This window comes from Trichechus manatus, unplaced genomic scaffold (genome assembly GCF_000243295.1).
Source record: "Trichechus manatus latirostris isolate Lorelei unplaced genomic scaffold, TriManLat1.0 scaffold00111, whole genome shotgun sequence".
NCBI lineage: Eukaryota > Metazoa > Chordata > Mammalia > Sirenia > Trichechidae > Trichechus > Trichechus manatus.
The window spans coordinates 729,816-755,117 of NW_004444047.1; the positions used below are offsets into that span (position 1 = coordinate 729,816).

Below are 25,302 nucleotides of genomic sequence, written 5' to 3' on the forward strand. Positions count from 1 at the left end.
TAGGGGGTGGGGGTGAGAAAAGCGCCAGAGACGCCAGGCTGGTGGATTCTTGACAGAGGGGGGTGCCCCGGAGGAAGAGAAGGCAAAGGCCAGAGACACAAAGTGCACCTTGGCCCCACTGTGGTTGAACAGTGTCCCCCAAAAGATGGAGGTGACCAGGGAGGCAGACTGTGGAGTGACGTGTCCGCAAGACAACAGATGCCAGCAACTCCAGAAGCTGGAGAGACAAGGAAGAACCCTCCCCTGGAGCCTCTGGAGGGAGCACGGCCCTACTCACACCTTGGTATCGGACTCCTGGCCTCCAGAACCGTGAGACGATATATGTTTGTATCGTTATAAGCCCCCTCCCCCCACCCCGGTTTGGGCACTTTGTCATGGTGGCCCCAGGACACTCGTCCAGTAGCCTTATGGGACGCAGGCCCTAAAGGACGGAGCCCAGAGAAGCCAGCGTGAGAGGACCAGGGGCAGAGCCGGGAGGGAGGGACGGTACCAGTCCCATGCCCTCAGAGGACGTGGCCGGGGTCCTGGGGACAACCGTGGGTCAGTGGGCAGGAAGGGGGTGGGGGTAGCCTGCAGAAGGACCCAGATGGCCCTTAACTGCAGCTCGTCGGTGGGGCACTGGGGGCCGTGCTGCCGACATGCCTTAGTGGGCCACACGATGGTGTCTGTTTTCAGTCTGAATTTGCTACTAACATTTGAAAAAGGGAGGATCCCACATAAAGATCTGCATTTCCATTACATCCTAGAAAACGGGGAATTCTAGAACGCTGTGCCGTATGCCCAAGCGAGTGACAGCTGGAGGGAGCTGAACAAGGCCCACTACCTTCCCTGGGTGGACTCTGCGGGCACAGAAACCCGTACGCCTGGCTTAGCTGACGCATGAGCTGCTTTCTGGGCGGCCACGGCCCTGCCCACCCTCCTCCGGCCCCACTGCACCACCGTCCACCTCCCCCTCCCCGGCCAGCAGCCTCCCTGCCCCAACTCAACTCTCCTGACAGTCACCAGGGGGTGGCTAGGCTCCACACACCCTACAGCTATCTGCTCAAACCTCCACTGCATCCCCACCTCCCCACTGCAGCACCCGGCACAGGGACAGCAGCGCCACCCTCCAGGCGCTCAGGCCAGCTGGGCATCACTCTTGGCCCCCGGCACCCCCGCCTGACCCTACTGCCCCAGCCTCCTTGAAGCAGCCAGAACCCTCTTCCCAGCACCTCACACCGGGTTCCTGCGTCAGCCCCCTGCCCATGGACTCCCTTCATCCTCCTCACTCGCTATAGTCCAGCCTCCATGGGGCAGTGAGCACAAGCCCCATCATGTCACTCTGCCACCTGAGACCCTCCGAGTAAAGCTGAGTGTCTGACAGGGCCAAAGGCCTGCATGGCCGGCAGGCCAGAGGCAGACTCTGCATCCATGCTCCCTGTCCTGGGCTGGGCGGCCCCCACCCCATCCTGACCCTGGGCTTGGCCAGCAGGGCGTCCGTCAGCAGCCGAGCTATCAGCAGGGCCTGGAGGGGGCACTGCACGGGGTTTGCTGTGGGGCCTCCACAATCACCAGGGAAGGATGTGCCCAGGCTCGCCCAAGGTCCCAGGAGGAGGAGGTGCTGCCCATGCTGACGGCAGAGGCCGGGCAAGCCCAGCCATGCCTGCCTCGGCCCCACCGCAGACCTGAGATAAACCCATGTTCACTGTCGCACGCCACAGAGCTTCGTCCTTCCAGCTCAAGAGAGAAGGCAGCCTCATCTCCTCCTACTCTCCGCCTCGCTCGTCCACCCCAAACTCTGGTCTCAAAACACGGACAACCTTCCCCTCGAGACCTGCCCCCTCCTGGAGTGCTCTCCCTGGGGTACCAGCCTGGCTACCCCTCACTTCCCTCGAGTCCACGTAGCCACTGCCTTCTCCGTGAGCGCACCTCCAATCTCCCTGTCAGAAAGTGCCACCCGTCCACACAGAAACCTGCACCCAAATGATTACAGCAACTTTATCCACACCTGCCCAGAACTGTAGCAACCAAGATCTCCCTCACAGGCGGACAGACACACACTCGGTGGTCCGTTCATACAATGGAGGATTTACTCGTTGATGAAAAGAAATGAGCGATCAAGTCATGAAAGACACCAAGGAACCTTAAATGCATACTGCAAGTGGTCGCATCAATCAGCAACATCCTGATACACAGAGAAAAGAATGACGTTGTCAAGGATTTCTTTTTACTTGATCCACAACACCCATGGAAGCAGCAGTCAAGAAATCATACGATGTATTGCATTGGACAAATCTGCTGCAAAAGACCTCTTCAAAGCGTTAAAAAGCAAAGATGTCACCTTGAAGACTAAGATGCGCCTGACCCAAGTTGTGGTGTTTTCAATCGCCTCATATGCAAGCGAAAGCTGGACAATGAATACGCAGGACCTAAAAAGAACTGACGCCTTTGAGTTACGGTGTTGGCGAAGAATGTCGAGTATACCATGGACTCCCAAAAGAATGAACAAATCTGTCTTGAAGTACACCCAGAATGCTCCTTAGAAGCGAGAATGACGAGACTTCATCTCATGTACTTTGGACATGCTATCAGGAGGGACCAGTCCTTGGAGAAGGACATCATGCTCGGTAGAGGGACAGTGAAAAAGAGGAAGACCCGCAACCAGAAGGACGACACGGTAGCTGAACGATGAGCTCAAGCATAACCACGATCACGAGGATGGCAAAGGACTGGGCAGTGTTTTGCTTTGTTGTGCAGAGGGTCGCTACTGAGTCAGAACTGACTTGACGGCTCCCCACAACAGCAAAGTGAGCAAAGCCAGTCTGAAGAGGCTACGTGCTGTGTGATTTCAACCGTATGACATTCTGGAAAAGGCAAAACTACGGAGAGTGACTAGGTTAGTGGTTGTCGGGGGGAGGGGGAGGAGAGGACCAGGTGGAGCACAGGGCACTTTTAGGACAGTGAAGCTATCCCGCGTGACAGTGCCATGGCGGACACGTGACATGATGCACTTGTCAAAACCCGCACGACTGTACAACAGAGAGAACGGGCCCTCATGTAAACTGTGGACTTTGGTTAATAACAATGTATCAATACGGGGTTCATCCATTGTAACAAACGTATCACACGAATGTTAATAATAGCAGAAACTGTGGGCAGGGGGAAGGAGGACATAGGGAAACTCTAATTTCTGTGCAAATTTTCTGTAAAAACTGGTCTAAAAAATACAGTGTATTTTTTTTTAAGTGCATCCTCACACACCTCCAAAACCAGAACGTAGCCAACTCTGGATTGTTTTCCTTCAACACTTCTGTTGTCTGTGGGCGATCTCCCTGACCGGAGCAGAAACACCACGGGGGCACGTGTCTCTCTGTGGGTCATGGCTGTGTCCCAGGCCTCAAGGGTGCCCACACCTGGTGGCAGGCTCTATCTGTTTACTCCACCAATGCCTTCCTTTTCTCAGTCGATGCTTTCGGAGGCAGCTCCTCATCTGCACGGGCCTCTGAGCCAGGGGTGGAGGCAGCTTGGGTGGCGAAAGAAAAGAGAAGGTGGTTTGGAAGCAAGATGCTGGGCTGGACACAGGCATTGATGAAGATAAGCACCATCTCGTCGATAAAGAGAACGCGAAACAAGGGATGCAGCTCTGGAGGAGCATGTCAGTACCCCAGAGCGTGAAGTCAGGAATGGGCTCGGCTCCTCCATGGGCAGCCTGCCCTGGCCCCAGGCACCCAGGGACGTCTCTGTTGCAGCCTGTGCTACCGCCCAGAAGAGCTGGGGGTCCTGCATGTAACGTGGGGTCTTACTGCTTCACATTGAGGAACCCTGGGTGGTGCAAATGGTTAACACACTCTGCTGCTAATTGAGAGGCTGGAGGTTTCGGTTCACCCAGAGGCACTTCAGAAGAAAGGCCTGGCAATCTACTTCCAAAAAATCAGCCACTGGAAACCCTATGGCGCACAGTTCTACTCTGATACTCATGGGGTCACCAGGAGCTGGAATCGACTCTACAACAACTGTTTTGTGGTTTTTTTAAGGAGGAAAGAGCAGGATATAAAATTACATATAAAAGGTTTTTATATATATATACCAGTGATCACAACCAGGTTAAATAAGCAAACAAATTGGGCATTAAAAAAAAAAAAAAAAACCCGTTGCCGTTGAGTCGATTCTGACTCATAGCGACCCTATAGCAACCCTACAGGACAGAGGAGAACTGCCCCATAGGGTTTCCAAGAAGCGCCTGGTGAATTTGAACTGCTGATCTTCTGGTTCGCAGCCATAGCTCTTAACCACTATGCCACCAGGGTTTCCAACCTGGGCACAGGAGGAAAAAAAGCTGGAAGAAAATTTTCCAAAATATTAACAGAGGTTGTTTTAGGGTGATTGAAATAAAACAACATTTCCTCCTCTTCCTATATTTTCTGTAATGAATGTATATTGTTTCTACGATGGAAAAACAACGCTGTTAAATTAAGACCCCAGTGTAACTGGTGTCACCCAGACCAAGTACCACCCACAAATGATGAGTGGTTACCACAGCAACAGACAGGAGCCTCCTTGGGGGATTTACGATTCCTGTGTCCTTTACACAGCCTCTGCCTCCTTCGGCCCTCACACCAGCCCTGAGAGAGATGTAACTATTCCTTCTGCTCGACAGCTGAGGAGATGAGCACCCCCAGCCCTGCCAGGGGACGACCTCGTTGGCAACTCGAGGACCAGTCAGCTGTCTGGGGTTGAAGTCTGGGCCCAGCACTGAGCGTGTGGCGTTGGGGAGGTCACACCACCATTCCCACCTAAGTTTTATCATCTGAAACGTGATGGCAGAGTCTGCCAGGGCCAGACGCTCAAGTGAGATCACAGGGGTGGGAGGGCTTGGGAAAGAGGCAGAGTGACTCTGAGGGTGAGGAGCTTCCAGGATCTCCTGGACAGACAGCCGAGCTCCTTCTCCGCTCTACCTCACCCTCCTCGGAATTCGGTGGCCCGTGCGGGAGCATGGGAGGTGGACTTGAAGCCCAAAGCTTACTGTGCAGGCTCGGGGGTCCTGACCACCAGCCCTCCAGCCCCGTTCTGCAAACACTGACAAACTTGTTGTTACCTGCTGTCGAGTCAGCTCTGACTCCTGGCGGCCTACGCACAACAGAACAAAACGCTGTGCAGTCCTGCGCCATCTTCCTGATCGTTGGCATGTGTGAGCCCGCTGTTGCAGCTGTTGTGTTCCAACCCATTTCACAGAGGGTTCGCCCTCGTTTTTGCTGACCTCCTACTTCAGCACAGCACTAAATGAGAAACATTCCATTGTGATCCACAGGGTTCCACTGCCTGGTTTTCAGAAGGAGGTCACTAGGTCTTTCTCCCAGAGCAACTGCTGTTGTTAGGTGCCATCGAGTCGATTCCGACTCACAGTGACCCAGTGTACAAGAGAACAAAACGCTGCCTGGTCCTGCGCCATCCTCAATTATTGTTATGCTAGAGCCCACTGTTGCAGCCACCGTGTCCATCCATCTCATTGAGGGTCTTCCACTTTTTCACTGACCCTCTACTTTACCAAGCATGACGTCCTTCTCCGGGGACTGGTCCTTCCTGATAACATGTCTGAAGTATGTAAGACGTAGTCTCGCCATCCTTGCTTCTAAGGAGCATTCTGCTTGTACTTCTTCCAAGACAGATTTGTTCATTCTTCTGGCAGTCCACGGTATATTCCATATTCTTCGCCAACACCACAATTCAAAGGCATCGATTCTTCGGTCTTCCTTATTCACTGTCCAGCTTTCCCATGCATATGAGGCTACTGAAAACACTATGGCTTGGGTCAGGCGCACCTTAGTCTTCAAGGTGACATCTTTGCTTTTCAACACTTTTGCAGCAGATTTGCCCAATGCAGTGGGTCTTTTGAGTTCTTGACCGCTACTTCCATGAGTATTGATTGTGGATCCAAGTAAAATGAAATCCTTGCCAACTTCAATCTTTTCTCCATTTATCATGATGTTGCTTACTGGTCCAGTTGTGAGGTTTTTGTTTTCTTTATGTTGAGGTGTAATCCATACTGAAGGCTGTGGTCTTTGATCTTCATCAGTAAGTGCTTCAAGTCCTCTTCACTTTCAGCAAGCAAGGTAGTGTCATCTGCATGTCGCAGGTTGTTAATGAGTCTTCCACCAATCCTGATGTTTCTTCTTCATATAGTCCAGCTTCTCAGAGTATCTGCTCAGCATACAGATTGAACAGGTATGGTGAAAGGATACAACCCTGATGCACACCTTTCCTGACTTTGAACCACACAGTATCCCCTTGTTCTGTCTGAACAACTGTCTCTTGATCTATATACAGGTTCTGCATGAGCACAATTAAGTGTTTTGGAATTCTCATTCTCCACAATGTTATCCATAATTTATCCATAATTTGTCATAGTCAATAAAACACAGGTAAACATCTTCCTGGTACTCTCTGCTTTCAGCCAGGATCCATCTGACATCAGCAATGATATCCCTCATTCCATGTCCTCTTCTGAATCTAGCTTGAATCTCTGGCAGTTCCCTGTCGATATACTGCTGCAGCCCTTTGAATGATCTTCAGCAAAATTTTTACTTGGGTGTGATATTAATGATATTGTTCAATAATTTCCTCATTCAGTTGGATCACCTTTGCTGGGAATAGGCATAAATATGGATCTCTTCCAGTCAGTTGGCCAGGTAGCTGTCTTCCAAATTTCAAAGACGAGTGAGCACTTCCAGGGCTGCATCCACTTGTTGAAACATCTCAACTGGTATTCCGTCAATTCCGGCAGCCTTGCTTTTTGCCAGTGCCTTCAGTGCAGCCTGGACTCCTTCCTTCAGTATCACTGGTTCCTGATCATATGCTGCCTCCTGAAATGGTTGAACGTCCACCAATTCTTTTTGGTATAATGACTCTGATCAACTACCATCCTCAAATCCCCTTTGATCCAGGCCAGGGCCTGCTTGCTTGGACCCAGGAAGGGGTTGGCGGGTCTGTCAGGGTTTAACATAATAAGCAACTTCTTGAGTTTGTTTTAGGAAATGTTAGCCCCTCAATAGCTGGAAGTTTCCATCAGCAAAGCCATGAGACAGGGCATTTTTGTGGCTCTTCTGTAAAGAACGGTCCACCCCTCATCTTGAAACATTTGACACACTTCCAGCCCCAAAGCTGCCTCCTCCAGGAAGCCTTCCTGGACAGCTCCCCCTACCCCAATTCAGTGGTATCTCCTGCAAGTAAGGCATTCTGCCCACTGTGTGCCCCTCGCTGGGTACTGAGCTCTTCCTCATGGTGCTGCCTGTGCCCACCCTGCCTCTCTCCGACAGAGGGGAAAGACTTGGGTCTTCCTCTATTCTGAATCTGCCTGGTGCCCAGCACAGTGCCTGGAACACAGAAGGCAACACAGGAACACGGTCACTAACATTAACTCACATTTCTTGACAAGGCCAAGACACTTCTGAGAACCGGACACCGTGGCACCATATTCAGACACATGGACTCGGCCCAAATCTTTGGCTGACCCAAACCACGCAGGCCCAGGACAGACCCCAAGCAGCCCAGCTGAGGCGGAAAGCACTGGGGTTTCTGCTGCTGCTTATCACCAGGGAGACAGTTTGCAGTTGAGTTCAACAGAGTTCAACTATCTGCAAAAACAATACACAACTGCGTTTGGAAGAAAATAATGAAAATACAGAGTCTTCACAACACCCATGAAGCAATCCAAAATTACTTCACATATAAAGAAATAGGAAAAGACAACCCAAATCTAAAGGAGCCCTGGTGGTGCAATGGTTAAGCACTCAGCTGCTAACTGACAGGTCGGTGGTTCAAACCCACCCAGCGGCTTCATGGGAGAAAGACCTGGTGATCTCCTCCTGTAAAGATCACAGCCTAGAAAAGCCAGTGGTGCTGGTTCTATTCTGTCACATGGGATCACTGTGAGGCAGAAATGGACTCAACAGCACCACCAACAAGAGCAACAGCTCATGCTCAGGTAAAAGACGATCAATGAAAACTGGTCTGAAATGTCTTGGATGTAATGCAAACGAAGATTTTTTTATAACTGTTATGACTAAATTCTGTCCCCTTAAATAATCCCTATACTTGTAGCTATAATCCCATCTGGGACCAGGGTTTTCTTGGTTATGTTAATGAGGTCATGTCAGTGTAGGATGTGTCTTAGGCCAATCACTTTTGAGCTATAAAAGGAGCAGCTGAAGCATAGACGCAGACAAGCACAGATGGGGGAAGAGATGCCACGTAACATGAGGATCACCAAGGAACCCAGGAACAGAAGCTGAAAAGAGCTGGCACCCTGGATTTGGACTTCTAGCCTCCTAAACTGTGATAAAAATAAATTTCTGTTCCTAAAAGCCACCCACTTGTGTTATTTCTGTTATAACAGCACTAAGACATTAAGACAGAACTCTGTTCCAGTATGTAAAGGAAAATATGCTCATGCTGAATGAAAAAAAAAGACATCTCAACAGAGAAATAGACACTATAAAAAAGAAATATTCAGCCATAAAAAGCAATGATGTTCTGATACAGGCCACAACCTGGATGAACCTTGAAAATGTTATGCTGAGTGAAATAAGCCGGGCCCGAAAGGTTACATATTGTCTGATTCTTTTTGTATAATATACCCAGAAGAGGCAAAACCATAAAGACAAAAGCAGATTATGGGGCAGGAGGGGGAGTAGAGAGTGATTATTTGATGGACAGAAGTCTTTTCTGGGGTGACGAAAAATTTTGAAACTAGAGAGAGGTGATGGTTGCACAACCCTGAATCCACTAAATACCAGTGAGTTGTACCCAGTGAAACGGTTGATTGCATGTGATGTGAAGTTCCTTCAGTATTGCAACTCTAGGCTTGAATATCTTCTTAAGTTCCTGCAGATTGAGAAATGCCAAGCGTGGTCTTCCCTTTTGGTTTTCTAACTCCAGGTCTTTGCACATTTCATTATAATACTTTACTTCTCAAGCTGCCCTTTGAAATCTTCTGTTCAGCTCTTTTACTTCATCATTTCTTTCATTTGCTTTAGCTACTTGACGTTCAAGAGCAAGTTTCAGAGTTTCTTCTGACATCCACTTTGACCTTTCCTGTCTTTTTAATGACCTTTTGCTTTCTTCATGTATGATGTCCTGGATGTCATCCCACAACTCATGTAATCTTCTGTCATTAGTGTTCAGTGAGTCAGACCTATTCCTGAGATGTGTCTAAATTCAGGTGGTATTTACTTAAGGTCAAACTTTGGCTCTCGTGGACTTGTTTTAATTTTCTTCAGCTTCACCTTGAACTTGTGTATGAGCAATTGATGGTCTGTTCCAGTCAGCCCCTGGCCTTGTTCTGACTGATGATATTGCGCTTCTCCATTGTCTGTTTCCACATATGTAGTTGATTTAATTCCTGTGTACTCCATCTGGTGAGGTCCACACATATAGTCACCATTCACGTTGTTGAAAAAACCTATTTCCAATTAATAAGTCGTTGGTCTTGCAAAATTCTATCACGGAATCTCTGATGTTGTTTCTATCACCAAAGCCATATTTTCCAACTACTGATCATTTGACACAAACTTGCTTGCTGCAGGTGAAAAGGACTTCAAGCACTTACTGATAAAGGTCAAAGACTACGGCCTTCAGTGTGGATTACACTTCAACATAGAGAAAACAAAAATCCTCACAACTGGACCAACAAATACCATCATGATAGATGTAGAAAAGATTGAAGTGTCAAGGATTTCATTTTACTAGCATCCACAATCAACGCCCATGGAAGCAGCAGTCAAGAAATCAAACAACATATTGCACTGGGCAGGTCTGCAGCAAAAGACTCTTTCAAGTGTTAAAAAGCAAAGATATCACTTTGAGGACTAAGGTGCCCCTGACCCAAGCCATGGTGTTTTCAATCACCTCATACGCATGTGAAAGCTGGACCATGAATAAGGAAGACCAAAGAAGAATTGATGCTTTTGAATTATAGTGTTAGCAAAGAATACTGACTATACTATGAACTGCTAGAAGAACAAACAAATCTGTCTTGGAAGAAGTACAGCCAGAATGGTCCTTAGAAGCAAGGATGGTGAGACTCCATCTCACTTAACTTTGGACATGTCATCAGGAGGGACCAGTCCCTGGAGAAGGGTATCATGCTTAGTAAAGTAGAGGGTCATCAAAAAAGAGGAAGATCCTCAAAGAGATGGGCTGACACAGTGGCTGTAATAATGGGCTCCAACATAACAATGATTGTAAGGATGTTCTGTTGTACATGGGTCACTATAAGTCGGAACTGACTCGACAGCACCTAACAAAAACAATGTGAATTTAACCTCAATAAAAAAAAATTCAAGAACTAAATGGAAATTCTAAACTTAGAAATACAATATATGAAAGAAAATTCACTTAATTACTTAACAGAAAATTTGAGATGACAGAAGAGTTACTGAACTTGAAGGTCTATCAATAGAATTTACCTAGTTTGAAGAGCAGAGAGACACTAAAGAAAAAAAAAAGAAGAAGAAGCAAATAAACAACAGCAAAAACCAATACAGATACTCAGAGACCTGTGGGACAATATCGTAAGTTCTAGCATACATATAATTGGCGTTTTAGAAAGAAAGACGAGAAAGAATGGAATAGAAGAACGATTTGAAGAAATAATGGCTGAAAATTTCTCCAATTTGGTTAAAAAAATTTAACTTACAATTTACAAATTAAAGAGGCTCAGGAAAAGAACTGGACAGAAGATTTCAAAGGGCGGCTCAAGAAAACAAAGTATTATAATGACATGTGCAAAGAGCTGGAGATAGAAAACCAAAAAGGAAGAACATGCTCGGCATTTCTCAAGCTGAAAGAACTGAAGAAAAAATTCAAGCCTCGAGTTGTAATAGTGAAGGATTCTATCGGGGAAAATATTAAACGACACAGGAAGCATCAAAAGAAGATGGAAGGAATACACAGAGTCATTATACCAAAAAGAACTGGTCAATGTTCAGACATTTCAAGAGGTAGTATATGATCGGAAACCAATGGTACTGAAGGAAGAATTCAAAGCTGCACTGAAGGCACTGGCGAAAAACAAGGCTTGAGGAACTGACGGAACACCAACTGAGATGTTTCAACAAATGGATGCAGCACTGGAAGTGCTACTTGTCTATGCCGAGAAATTTGGAAGACAGCTACCTGGCCAATCGACTGGAAGAGATCATATTTATGCCTATTCCCAAGAAAGGTGATCCAACCAAATGTGGAAATTATTGAACAATATCATAAATATTACACGCAAGTAAAATTTTGCTGAAGATCATTCAAAAGCAACTGCAGCAGTATATCGACAGGGGACTGCCAGAAATTCAGGCTGGATTCAGAAGAGGATGTGGAACCAGGGATACTATTGTTGATGTCAGATGGATCCTGGCTGAAAGAAGAGAAGACCAGAAAGATGTTTACCTGTATTTTATTGACTATGCAAAGGCATTCGACTGTGTGGATCATAACAAATTATGGATAACATTGCAAAGAATGGAAATTGCAGAACACTTAATTGTGCTCATGAGGAACTTTAAGTAGATGATCAAGAGGCTGTTGTTTGGCTAGAACAAGGGGATGCTTGGTGGTTTAAAGTCAGGAAAGGTGTGCCTCAGGGTTGTATCCTTTTGCCATACCCATTCAATCAGTATGCTGAGCAAATAATCCGAGAAGCTGGACTATATTAAGAAGAACACAGTATCAGGACAGGAGGAAGACTCATTAACAACCTGCCTTATGCAGATGACACAACCTTGCTTGCTGAAAGTGCAGAAGACTTGAAGCACTTACTGCTGAAGATCAAAGACCACAGCCTTCAGTATGGATTACACCTCGACATGAAGAAATCAAAAATCCTCACAACTGGACCAATAAACAACATCATGATAAATGGAGAAAAGACTGAAGTTGTCAAAGACTTCATTTTCCTTGGATCCACAACCAACACCCATGGAAGCAGCAGTCAAGAAATCAAAAGACACATCGCATTGGGCAGATCTGCTGCAAAAGACCTCTTAAAGGGTTGAAAAGCAAAGATGTCACCTTGAGGACTAAGGTGCACCTGACCCAAGCCATGGTGTTTTCCATCACCTCATATGCATGTTGTCATGGATTGAATTATGTCCCCCAAAAAATGTGTATATCAATTTGGCCGGGCCATGATTCCTGGTATTGTGTGGTTTTCCTATATGTTGTAAATCCTGCCTCTATGATATTAATGAGGGAGGATGGGTGGCAGTTGTGTTAGTAAGGCAGGACTCAGTCTACAAGATTGGATTGTATCCTGAGGCAATGTCTTGAGGTATAAAAGACAGAAGTGAGCACAGAGACAGGGGGACCTCATACCATCAAGAAAGCAGTGCCAGGAGCAGGGCGTGTCCTTTGGACCGAGGTCCCTGTGCAGAGAAACTCCTAGTCCAGGGGAACACTGAAGAGAAGAAGGCCGACAGAGAGAAAAAGCCTTCCCCTGGAGCTGACGCCCTGAATTTGGACTTTTAGCCTACTTTACTGTGAGGAAATAAACTTCTCTTCGTTAAAACCATCCACTTGTGGTATTTCTGTTGGAGCAGCACTAGGTGACTAAGACACACGTGAAAGCTGGACAATGAATCAGGAAGACGGAAGAAGAATTGATGCCTTTGAATTACGGTGTTGGTGACGAATACTGAATAAACCATGAACCGCCAAAAGAATGAACAGGTCTGTCTTGGAAGAAGTACAACCAGAATGCTCCGTAGAAGCAAGGATGGTGAGGCTATGTCTTACATACTTTGGACATGTTGTCAGAAGAGATCAGTCCCTGGAGAAGGACATCCTGCTTGGTAAAGTACAGGGTCAGTGAAAAGAGGAGGACCCCCAACAAGATGGACTGACACAGTGGCTGCAACAGTGGGCTCAAGCATCACAACAGTTGCGAGGATGGTGCAGGACCACGTAGCGCTTCGTTCTGTTGTTCACAGGGTCACTATGAGTTGGAACCAACGCGACAGCATCTAACAACACCACCAACAGCCAACTCCAAGAAGAATTAATACAAAGAAAACTACACCTAGGCTAGAATAATAACAACATACAGTATTACATGCAGGGGCACGAAGGTTCAAATCACTGCTGATCTCTTAACAGAAACAAGGGAGTTCAGAAGACAATGGAACAACACTTTTAAAATGCTGGGGGAGAAAACAACAGCAAAACTCTCAACCTAGAAGTCTACATCCAATGAGAATATTCTTCAAGAATGAAGGTTCAAGTTCTCCAAGTCCCAATACTGTCATCTCAGAAACATGCTATTGTACCGTTAGAATTCTCTCTTTACAGATGCGGCAACTTGGTAACTGACAGGCAAAGCAACTTGCTCGTCACACAGCACAGAAGTGGCAGAGCCTTTGCAATGCACTCGTCCGGGATGTCCCTGCCCTCACGCCAAACCGTCACTGGCTGAAGCCCAGGCGCAGGGTCTCAAATAAGCCATTGGGTGTGGTCTGCCAAGCCCACCCATGACCGGTGGTGTGCTACAAGTCACCCACCGTGGGTGAGACTGTTGCCCTTCCACCCTTGGGGTCCCCTCTTCCTTCTGCTGCAGCTCAGAGGAAACCCCCAAATGAGGAGGGCAGATTTGGAGGAAGCAGCTGGGAGGGGGGCTCAGGGACCATAAGATGGGAGTCTTGAGTCAGCACCCTGGTACTGGGCAGACACAGCCTGAGTGGAAGCCCAGAGCCAACTGGTTAGGGAGCCAGAAAGCCAACCTGTGGTCCAGCCTACACTCACAGAGAAGTCAGAGGAGGGGACCACGTGACCAGCCAGCCCAGGACAAGTCCTACAATGGCAACCAGAGCCAGGGTGGAGAAGACAGACCCAAACAAAAGGCTGTGGGGGAGGATCTGCCCACGTGGCTTCCAACGAGAAGACAGCACTCCTCTCCCAGAACGCTTGTACTAGCTGTGTGACTTATCCAGGTCAGTCACCCTCTCCGAGCCCTGAATGCCGCATTTACACAACGGGATTACCCTTCCTGCTTGGTCACCGTTCTCCTGGGTTTGATGTGTACGTCAAAGGATTAGAGGACTAGCAAGTCCCCTGGAAACCTCGGCAGACGCGAGGACAGATGAACATCACATGGGAGGAATTCCTCCTGCATCACCGCAGGGGGTGTCACCGTAGGTGATGTCACCGTCACGACTGGCCCATCAGACGTCACAGCCCACAGCAGAGGCAGGGCCCTTGGAAAGCCAGGCTGGAACCTTCTGACGAGATTGTTGCACTACATTAGTACCGTCGAGCCCCGGTGGCACAGTGGTTAAAGCACTCAGCTGCTAACCAAACAGTCGGCGTTTCAGAACAACCAGTGGGTCCGTGCGAGAAAGCCGTGGCAGTCTGCCTCCTAAAGATGACAGCCTTGGAAACCCCTTGGGGCAGTTCTGTTCTGACCTATAGGGTCACTACAGTTGGAATCGACGGCAGTGGGTTTAATTAGTACTGTCCAGGCAACCGGGCCAGTGAGGAGAGAGGTGGAGAGAGGTCTGCCCGCTGCTGAGCGAGAGGCTCCATGAGGTGAAGGAGGCTTGGCACGCAGTCCTGGCTGCGAGGATGGGACTCCGTGGGCACATTTTCTGAGCATCTTCTCTGTACCCACATGGAGGCAGGTGCAGCTGGACACGGGGAAGAGACAAGGGGGGCTGGGGCTGCCCTCTGGTGGTGCTCCCAGTCCAGGGACACACGGATGGTGCAGAGGTGGCCCAAGTAAGTGATGATTCAGGATGGGGTGGGCAGTGGGGGCGGACTGAGGGCCTCCTGAAACAGTAACCTCCGAGAGGAGTCTGGAGGAGGAGGACAGATCCATGCATTGACGGCCCCATCAATGGCTCCTGTGTCCATACTCCCCACAGTGTGACTCTGCAGCCCCCACCCGGTGGTGGAGCCTATTTCCACCCAACTCTGCACTCTGTCCAACAGGCTGTGGTGGACATGATGGGGTACAGGTCCTCCTAGGCCACTCCTGGTCCCCCACCTCTGCCTTCATACAGCTCCAGGCTGGCTGGCCGGAGGACAATCCCCACCCTAGCTGAGACCACCCTAGACCAGTCTACAGCCAGTCCACCCCAAACAGGAGAGAGAGACAAGACCAGAGAGACCCTTCCTAACCCACGTTTACCATGTGTGAGTGAAACGGGGAGCCGACATCTGAGGAAACGCCGGCTGGCCCCCAGACCCTGGAGAAAAACACGTGTATTGTTGTAAGTCGCTCTTATGGATTGAACTGTGTCCCAAAAATATGTACTGAAATCTGTCCCCTAGACCAGTAAATATGACCTAATGGAAACAGGGTTTCTTTGTTGTCTTAATTAGGCCATACCTAAGTAGGGTGGGTTCTAAACCTAATCACCTCTGAGTTATAAAAAGAGCTGATGAAACACGGGGACACAAGAGGGAAGACAGACATCAAGGGACCAAGGATCTCCCAGGGCTACGCGAGAGAGGAATCGACAGATCCTAGACGGTGATTTGGGTTAGAGCTTCGTTCCTTTTATGGTTGAGCCGTATTTCTTGTACTCACAGTGATTTTTACCATAGGTCCCTTTTTCTCCAAGTAAGAAACTCAGTCCCCAAAAGAGGGCTTGGCCTGAGTTGGGAGCTGTGACCAGCCCTGTGTCCTGGACCCTGGCCCGTGGCTGTGGCCAGCTCTGCCAACTGAGAGGCCGCTCACTGTGCAAGCCGGAGTGGGGGTGGGTAAGGATGTCCTTCTGCTCAGGGGATGGGGCCGGGGGGACAGGGGCTGCCAGCTCTCCCCTGCCTGGCCAGACGGGCCCTCGTGGTGAGTGTGTTGGCTTGACCACAAGGGGCAGATGGTCAGAGACTGGGGGGGAGCAGCTGCAGGCTGGCCTGTGGTCGGCGGCCTGGCAGAGCTGCTGGGTCTTCGTGAGCCAGGCCGGCATCCACTCAGGTCCCACCAGCAACGTCTCGTGCAGCCCTCTGGGCGTGTCCCTCACTCGGACCCTGCGGGCCCTCCAAAGTGCATGAGGCCAGCAAATGGCCTGGGGCAGCATCAGGGAGAGGGCTGAGGGAAGACGGCCCGCCGCCCCGGCCCTCACGGGCTCCAGAAGGCCCCACAGCTTCCTCCTGGAGGTGAAGATTCCCGGGCCCTGCCCGCCGACAGGCATGAGGCCTCGTGGGGCGGCCTGGCCCAGAGCAGGTCACGCGGGTTCTCTGAGTCTGTTTCCTGAGCTCCAAAGTGGGGATGATGGTGCCACCCAGGGAGGCTGTGAGGATTAAACGGGGCAGCATGGACATAAAGGCCCCAAGAAACTGCTCAGGTCGTCCACGGAGATGGGTAGCTCATCATCGCCATCATTATTATCACATATGCAAATCACAGGACTATGTGGGTACTGAAGGCAAGGCAGGGGGAGAAATAACAAATGAAAGGGGGACAGAGAGAGAGAGAGAGATGAAACAGAGAGAGAGGGAGAGAAAGAGAGACAGAGAAGGAATGGGAACAGGCTGTGTGAATCTGGGTCGGGTGCCAGGCTCCAGTCCCACCTTGTCCTGGCTGTGTGACTTGGACGAGTCATTCCACCCCACTGAGCCTCAGTTTCCCCATTTGCAAAGGGGCAATGATAAGAGCCGCAGGCTCTGCAAACTGCCCAGCGGAGGCAACACGGTGGTGGACACGTGAGGCCTGGTACAGATCCAGACTGACCATGGTGGCTGACCATGGTGGCTGGCCGGGCCAGCTGGCATCTGTCCCCAGCACCTGGGGTCCTGGAGGCCCGTGCACTCTGTGCAGGCTGCAGCCATTTCCAAACACCCAGCCAGCGGGCAGGTGAGCGGGGCCAAGCTGGCCTGGTGACGAGGACGACGCTCAGGTCTTGTCATATCAGTGTGTGCATCAGACCCTGCCCCGGGCCTGTGTCTGCTCCGGGAGCAGAACCTCAGTGCCAGGTAACCCTCAGGGATCTCGGCTCTGTGAGCCCCCCAGCCCTGTGTCTGGCTGGGAGAACTTGGTCCAGCTTTGGGGTTCTCAGTCCCCGCCAGGCGCCCTGGGGAACCCCAACCCTGACCTCTCATCCTCAGCTGCCCTGGCGTGGGCAGGAGGGGGAGGGAGAGGGTGGACAGGAGCCGAGGAGACAGCTTGGGAGCAGCAGTGTTCAGCTCCAGCAGCCCCCTCCCCACCCATCTGCCCTTGTGGAGGGACACCTGTTCCTGCGGCTTCACCAGAGCCCCCCACCCACCGGCTCTGTGCTTGGAGGGGCTCCTGCAGGCTGCAGTGACAGCCCAGTCCCTCGGATTCCCAGAGAAGTGCAGTCAGTGTCTCGTCTCTTCGGCAGGTGGGGGCTGCTGGGGGGGGCCTGCAATCGAGTGTCCTTTCTGCCTCCATCGATGTCCACTCTGCGCCAGGCGCCAGTGCCAGGCCACAGTGGTGTGCCCCAGGCTCTGCCTCGGGGGGTCCACGGCTTGGAGGAAGACAACGAGGAAAGAAGCTCATTCCAGCCCGGCAGGGAGGGGCAGTGCAGGCTAGCGGTCAGGACGCCCGGTTCAAACCTCAGCTCCACCTCGTAGCCACCCATGCAGGTTCCTCCTCCCTCTGACCCGCAGTCTCCCCACCTGTAAGTGGGCTTCCCACCAGCACCTGTGTGAATGTGCGTCTGTGCTCAGAATGGCGCCTGGCTCAGCCTCAGGGCTGAGCGCACGCTTGCCGTCACCACTCACAGGAGGCCAGAAGAGGCTGCGAGGAGGACGTGGTGCCTGGAAGAACCTCGCAAGGTGAGGAGGGACGTGGCAGGTGTGTGGGTGGAGAGAGGGCACTGAAGGTAGGACAGGCGAAGGCAGTGAGGGCTGGGGACCGGGGCCTGGGTCCCAGGGCACAGTGGGGCAAAGGCAGGAAAAGTGTGGTGGGGTGGGCTTGGACAGGTTGAGAGGTCGTCAGCTGGGGCAACACGCCGGTCTCTTGTTTCAGGACGGCCACCGTGGTGGCAGTTACAACTCCGTGTCAGGGAAGCAGCCTGTGTGTGGGCAGCAGCTGAGGGGAGGCAAAATGGCGCAGCCTTGAGGAAGCCAGCTTGTCAATTGTCTGAAAGGAATTGACTGTACAACCAGAACACTCCCTAGAAGCGACGACGACGAGACTTCGGCTCGCTTACTTAGGACACGTCATCAGGAAAGACCAATCGCTAGAAAAGGACATCGTGTTTGATGAGTGGAGGGTCCGTGAGACCAAGGGAAACCTCAATGACATGAGTTGACACAATGGCCACAGCAATGGGCCAACGACAGGGAAGACGGTGCAGGACCAGGCGACATTTCGCTCTGTTACAGGTAAGGCCACCGCGAGTCGGAGCCGACTCCACAACAACACTGACAAGTGACACCTGCCCGTCCACCGGCCAAGCAACTTCTCCCAGAATCGACCCCACGGAGGCTCTCATCCGAGGGTACAGAGGTGCGTGAAAGCAGGCGCTTGCTGATGGGCAACACCCAAGCGCCCATCAACAGCGGTGTTGTTACACAAATCACAGGTCATCCACGGAGGGGACACGACACTGCTCTCAGCCTCTCAGGAGTGGAGACGGATGCACAGAAGTCAGAACCAAACACACAAGATGTTGTTGATAGGTGCCGTCGAGTCGGTCTGACTCATAGCGACCCCGTGGACAACAGAACGCAACACTGTCCAGTCCTGCACCGTCCTCACAATCATTGTCATGCTGAGCCCATTGTTTCGGCCACTGCGTCTGTCCATCTCGTTGACAGTCTTCCTCTCTTTTGCTGACCCTCTACTTTACCAAGCATTGATGTCCTTCTCCAGGGACTGATCCCTCCTGATAACATGTCCAAAGTACGTGAGACAAAGTCTCTCCATCCTCACTTTTAAGGAGCGCTCTGGGTGTACTTCTCCCAAGACAGATCTGTGCATTCTCCCGGCAGTAGATGGTATATTCAGTATTCTTCGCCAACACTGTAATTCAAAGGCATCAATTGTTCTTCGGTCTTCATTATTCATTGTCCAGCTTTTGCATGTATATGAGGCAACTGAAAATATCATGGCTTGGGTCAGACGCATCACAGTCCTCAAAGTGACCTCTTTGCTTTTCAACACTTTAAAGAGGTCTTTTGCGGCTGATTTGTCCAACGTAATACATCCTTTGATTTCTTGACTGCTGCTTCCATGGATGTTGATTGTGGATCCAAGTAAAATGAAATCCTTGACAACTTCAATCTGTTCTCCATTTATCATGATGTTGCTTATTGGTCCAGTGGTGAGGATTTTTGTTTTCTTTATGTTGAGGTGTAATCCATACTGAAGGCTGTGGTCTTTGATCTTCATCAGTAAGTGCTTCAAGTCCTCTTCACTTTCAGCAAGCAAGGTTGTGTCATCTGCATATCAGCAGATTGTTAATGAGTCTTCCTCCAATCCTGATGCCCCATTCTTCTTCATATAGTCCAGCTTCTCGGATTATTTGCTCAGCAGAAAGCCTGAATAAGTATGGTGAAAGGATACAGCCCTGACACACACCTTTCCTGACTTCAAACCAGGCAATATCCCCTTGTTCTGTTCAAACGACTGCCTCTTGATCTATGGACAGGTTCCGCATGAGCACAATTAAGCGTTTTGGAATTCTCATTCTTCGCAATGTTATGCATAATGTGCTGTGATCCACACAGTCGAATGTCTTTGCATAGTCAATAAAACACAAGTAAACATCCTTCTGGCTGGAGCTCTGCCCTGGGGGAGCCGCCACCCCGTGGGGACAAGAGCGGTGGGGGCGGGGGGGCATGACAGAGGACAGGCAGGGCCTCCATCCCGCACCCTGCGAGGCCTGCACCCTGAGGAGGCTGAGCTCAGTCGGGGACACAGCCGTGGCGCTGGTCTCCAGACTAACGCACACTTGGAGGGACCAGCTGGGAAAATCGGGAGCGGGAGGGGCCATGAATTCTGCGGAGGCTGAGGCCGGAGGAGCCACTCTGGGCTAATTAGAAACACAGACTCAATTACCGCTCGAGGCTGGAGGCGGAAGGCGCACAGTGGAGCAGCCCCAGCCTCCTGGATGGGAGGTTCATCTGGGGGCACAGCCTGGGGACGGTGCTCAGCGCAGGGACACTGCAAAGCCAACTTAGCGACAACAGGGAGGACTGCGAACAGCTCGTCCTCTCTTCGGTCCTCCCTCCCCACTCCCCAAGTGTCTTTGGTAAAAAGGAAGGAAAGAAATCGCACCCACATCGTAGCTCTGCTTCCGCGTATACGGTGTTCCGTGAGGCCAGGCCTGCCCAGACCCACCTCCAGACGGCCTGTCACCGCTGGGGGCATGGGATGGCCTGGGATCTTCCTGGAGGGTAAAAAGTGAAATCTCCTTATATCTGACCAGGGGCTGTCCTGCCGGCCGCCCCTCACTGTCTTGGCGTGGGTGCTGATCTGCAGCTCGCCCCCAAGCCTGTCAGCAAGCGTCTGTGGCTTCAGCTGGGCCTGCCTCTAGGGCCTCGGTCTGGTCACCTGTGAAGTGGGTGGTGGTGGACCAGAGAGTCAGAGACCCCACAACTTCCAAACGTGCCCAGGAACTACGGCTGCCAGAGGAAACACAGAACGCCCAGTTACGTTTGAATTTCAGATAGACAACCAATAATTTTTAGCACAAGTATATCCCAGATATTACACGAGATATACTAAAAATTTTTGCAGTTTGTTGAAATTTAGATTTAACCCCAAAACTCAAACACACTGCCATCAGGATGATTCCGACTCATAGCGATCCTGTAGGACAGAGTAGAAATGCCCCACTGGGTTTCCAAGGCTATAAATCTTTAAGGAAGCAGACTGCCACATCTTTCCCCAGCGGAGCGGCTGGTGGGTTCGAACCACCAACCTCTCAGCAGCTGACTGCTTAGCCGCTGCACCACCAAAGCTCCTTTCAGATTTAACCAGGCACCGTGTATTTTTATTTGCTAGATCTGGCCACCCTGTTGGGGACAAAACTTACTCCGACCAGACTGAGCAGGGTGAGAGTGGGGGGATGGCAGGTGCGGCACAGGAGGTGGTGTGAGGGAGGGGCTGAGAGCGAGGCGCAGGGAGGGAGGAAAAGCGGGGGATGGGAGGCAGTGAAGGTAGAAGGTAGGGAGAGATTGGAAGGAGGTGGGTAGAGATGAAGGGTGGGAAGTGGGGGAGGCGGAGGGGGGAGGTGGAGGAGCAGGGGAAGGTGAGGGGTAGGAGGCTCTCACAGCTCGTTCAAGGCCAGAGGACCCGGCAGGGACTTCGGCCACACCCACCCCCAGGACCCCTGGATGCAGGTGTCCTGTCAGACGCTGGTCAGAGCTCAGGCGCCCCGCTCCACACCCCCGCCCCCGGAGGACGCCCCCCTCCCCCCACCCAGGATGCCCCACTCCGCTCCCCCCGCAGGAGGACGCCCGGCTCCCCCGCCCCCTGCCCCAGGACGCCCTGCTCTGCTGGTTACATCCTTGTTAAGGTGACCGAACTCTCTCTGCCAGACTGACCTCACTGGTCCCCACGTCTCCTGGGAGATAGACCCATTATTATACCCATTTTCCAGATGGCGGCTGGGGCTCAGTGAGGGTGAGAATGAACGTCGCAGAGAAGACCAGCCTCCCCTTGAGCTCAGACGGTAACGAGGAAGCTCCCGCTTTAATTATGGAGAGACCCCGGAGCGGCCCCACGCGGCACCAGCACTTTCATTACTGTTTACGGCTTCCCGGCCCATCAGCAACCGCCGCCCCCTGCTCCCGGGGTAGCAATTAGAAAGGGAGGGGCTGGGCCCCTGGGAACCTGGATGGGGCGGGGTCTGGGAATCTGTGTATCCAACCCAGACACTGACATGACAACATCATGAAACCCTCATTTGCACATTCAAATTAGTGCCACCCTGATGATCACATAAAAGAAGGATGAGCTCATAAAGCTGCCAGCGCAAGCGTGACCGGGGTAACAGCATCGCGGGGCCAGGCTCGTAAAGGGTGTCCTGCACGGAGCCCCATCGGCGACTTACAGATCCAGCTCGACGCTTTGTTTTGTGTCCTGGCAGGGGTCTCTGCTCCCCCAGTTTGTCTGTGATCACCCTCATTAATAACACAGAGGATGTGATACAGCTGACCATACAAAACCACAGTAATCACAATGACAACGATGAAATCCAGCCTTTACCGTGTTCGCTGAGCTAGGCCCTGTCCTGAGCATGTTATGAGGGCTAAGACGTCAGCTTTGGGACACTGTAAGCCCCCCCGCTGCCCCTTTCTGCCGTTTCTCGTGCGCCTCTCTGTTGCTCCAATTAACCTGCTCGGTCCTGGCCAGAGTGACCCTCGCCCAGTCCTCAGGGGCGGGTACGTCCCAGGACGCGGGAGACGGTGACGCTGGGTTCACTGCTCTGCCCTCCCTAACTTCTAATACTTTACGTATCTCATAGTTTCAGAAATTAAACACTGACTCATCCTCCTGGCCTCTGCATTCTTACCGTCAAACCCTAACAGCTCATGGAGCGGAATAAATGGTGCCCCCGAAAGACAAGACAACTCCTGATCGCCAGAACCTGTGAGTGTGACCTGATTTGGAAAAAGGGTCCCTGCAGATGTGACCAAGTTAGGGATCTCACGATGAGATCATCCCGGGTCAGCGTGGGCCCTGAGTCCAATGACGCGTGTCCTTATAAGCGAAGCCCACAGGAGGGAAGACACGGGAGAGGGCCCCGTGAAGACGGAGCAGAGATGAAGTGATGTGGCCACAAGCCCAGGAACGCCCGGAGCCACCAGGAGCGGGGAGAGACGAGGAAGGATCCTCCCTTGGAGCCTGGGGACGGAGCACCGCCCTGCGGACACCTGGATTCCAGACCATGAGAGAGTAAACTGTGGTTCTGAGGCACCCGTTGTGGTCATTTGTCATGGCAGCCACCAAGCACTCACTAAACAGAAATAATGTTGAGGATGCGTGACCTGGGAGAAAGAGGCAGCTGGGGGCCAGTCAACAAGAATCCCGAAAAACGGGCGCAGGGTCAGGACGAGTCGCCGTCACACCCTCCCCAAACGCCAGCAGAGTTTGTGAGCACGTATTGCTAGAAACCCAAGGGTTTTTTTTAATTTAAATTGTGGTGAGTATATATAACGGAGCCCTGGTGGCACAGTGGTTAAGAGCTCAGCTGCCAACCAAAAGGTCAGCAGTTGGAATCCACCAGCCGCTCCTTGGAAACCCTCTGGGGCAGTTCTACTGTGTCCTAAGGGGTCACTGTGAGTTGGAATCGACTTGACAGCAACGGGTTTGGTTTTCTTGGTTTCACAGGTGTAACAAACTTGCCGCCTCACCATTTCTTCCATGTACAATTCAGTGACATCACTTACATTCACCAGGATGTACAGCCACCAGCACCTTCACAGAAGCTCCGTGCCCCCTAGACCGCGGCTCTGCTTTCCCCTCCCTCCTGCCCTGGTAACCACGATCTTAACCCCAGGTGAGCGGGGCCTGCCTGCAGAGAGCTGAAAGGCCTTGTCACTGACTGGTGAGGAAGAAGAGGGAAGCACAAAGGGCCAGAGCCAAGACCCTCCCAGATCAGAGGCTGCTGCCTCCATGCCTCGGCGGTGGGGAGACAGAAGCGGCGAGGCCTTGAGAGCGAGCCGGGAGGAGAACCCGGTGGCCCTGCCGGCTCCCCCTCCTCTGACACTGGTTTGGTGGGAGCTGAGTCTTCACCTCCACTGGAGGGTGGAGGTCTGGGGGAACTCTCCAGAGCGGAGTTCACGGGTCCTGAGGGCAAGAGCAGCCTGGCGGCCCGTGTGTCCCCTGATGCCTCTACTGCCAGACCAGCCAGCGGGCGGGTGGACGTGCTCAGAGGGGCTCCACACCCCCAGATACGTCCTGAGCTGTACTTACTCCAGCACTGAGCATCGCTCGGCCACGGAGCAGCCAGCCGCTGGCACACACAGGGCCTAAAGAGGCGTCGTGTTCTACAAACCTGGCCACATGCTCTAATTAACCCTCAGCTTGGGGGACACCCGCATCACCCGGGGTAACGAGGGGACTCCAGACCCCACCAGGGAGCTACGGCAGAACTGGGGGTGACTGGAAGGAGATCAGTCCTGGGGGAGACTTCATGCGCCAGCTAGTACGGCGGGGACCTGGTTTGGATTTAGATGGAATGTACCATTGAGGCAGAAAAGAGTGGGGTAGGACAGAGAGGGGTGGAGCAGCCAGGTGACAGGTGCTGTGGTGGGAGGGGTGGCAGGGCAGCATCCGCCACGTGAGGGACCAGCGGCAGCCAGCGCGGGTCCAGGGCGTGAGGACGCGGCACTGCGAGGCTGCACGTGAGGCCGGCCTGGTGGACAGGAGTCTCCCATCTGCCCGCAGTTCCATCCGCCTTGGGCAGAAAGCAGAAGGCAAAACCAGGGACCCCTTTTATTCTCAAGGATGGTGTGCTGGCTTAGATCGTGTCCCCCAAAATTCACGTCCACCCGGAACCTCAGAGCGTGACCTTATTTGGAAATAGGGTCTTCGCAGATTTAATTAGATTAAGATGAGGTGACACCGCAGTAGGCAGGCCCTAAGTCCATGGCTGGCATCCAGAGACACACAGGGAAGACGGCCCATAACGCGGAGGCAGAGACCGTAGTGATTCGGCCAAGAGCCCAGGAGTAACTGGGTCCACAGACGCCAGAGAGGCACAACAGGCTCCCCCTCAGAGCCTCGGGAAGAACCAACACCCCGACCCCTCTCCAGAACTAAGAGAGGGCTCGGTTCTGGTGTTAAGCCCCCGGGTCGTGGTACGTTGTCACAGCAGCCCTGGGACACCCACACAGATGGCTCCTGGCCTTGTTAACAATCCCTCACTTGGGAACAGCATTTTACAGTTTACAAGGAGAGCCATTTCACCCTTTAAAAGCCTGGCAGATGGGCAGAGCCCGCCTCCTATCCTACAGATGGGGAAACTGAGGCTTGGAGAGGTATGGGCGGGAGCAGACACACCCCATGGACTCACAGGCACCGCGCTGGTGGGGCCGCAAGGGGTGGAGGGAGGCACGGGGAGACCCGGTGGGAAAGCCCCTGCACACTCCTCCCCGCTGGGCAACCCCAGGTGACCACCAGCCCGGGCGCCTGGGGCCTCACCCAGGAGCCAGCAGAGCCTGGAAGAGCCTGGGGGTGGGGCGGGACACACAGAAAGCCTGAGGGGGAGCTGGTACACAGACAGTCCAGGAGAGTCTGGGCGGAGTCGTACACGGACAGTCCAGGAGAGTCTGGGGGGGTTGTACACAGAAAGTCCAGGAGAGTCTGGGGGAGTCGTACACAGACAGTCCGGGAGAGTCTGGGGGGTTGTACACAGACAGTCC

At 52.1% G+C, this 25,302-nt stretch overlaps 1 protein-coding gene across 1 annotated transcript in view; it reads right to left on the reverse strand.

Moving 5' to 3' along the window:
- The window catches only part of PPP2R2C (protein phosphatase 2 regulatory subunit Bgamma), a 123,386-nt gene that overhangs the window by 39,710 nt on the left and 58,374 nt on the right, over window positions 1-25,302 (reverse strand). The gene's annotated exons all lie outside the window — the stretch shown is intronic.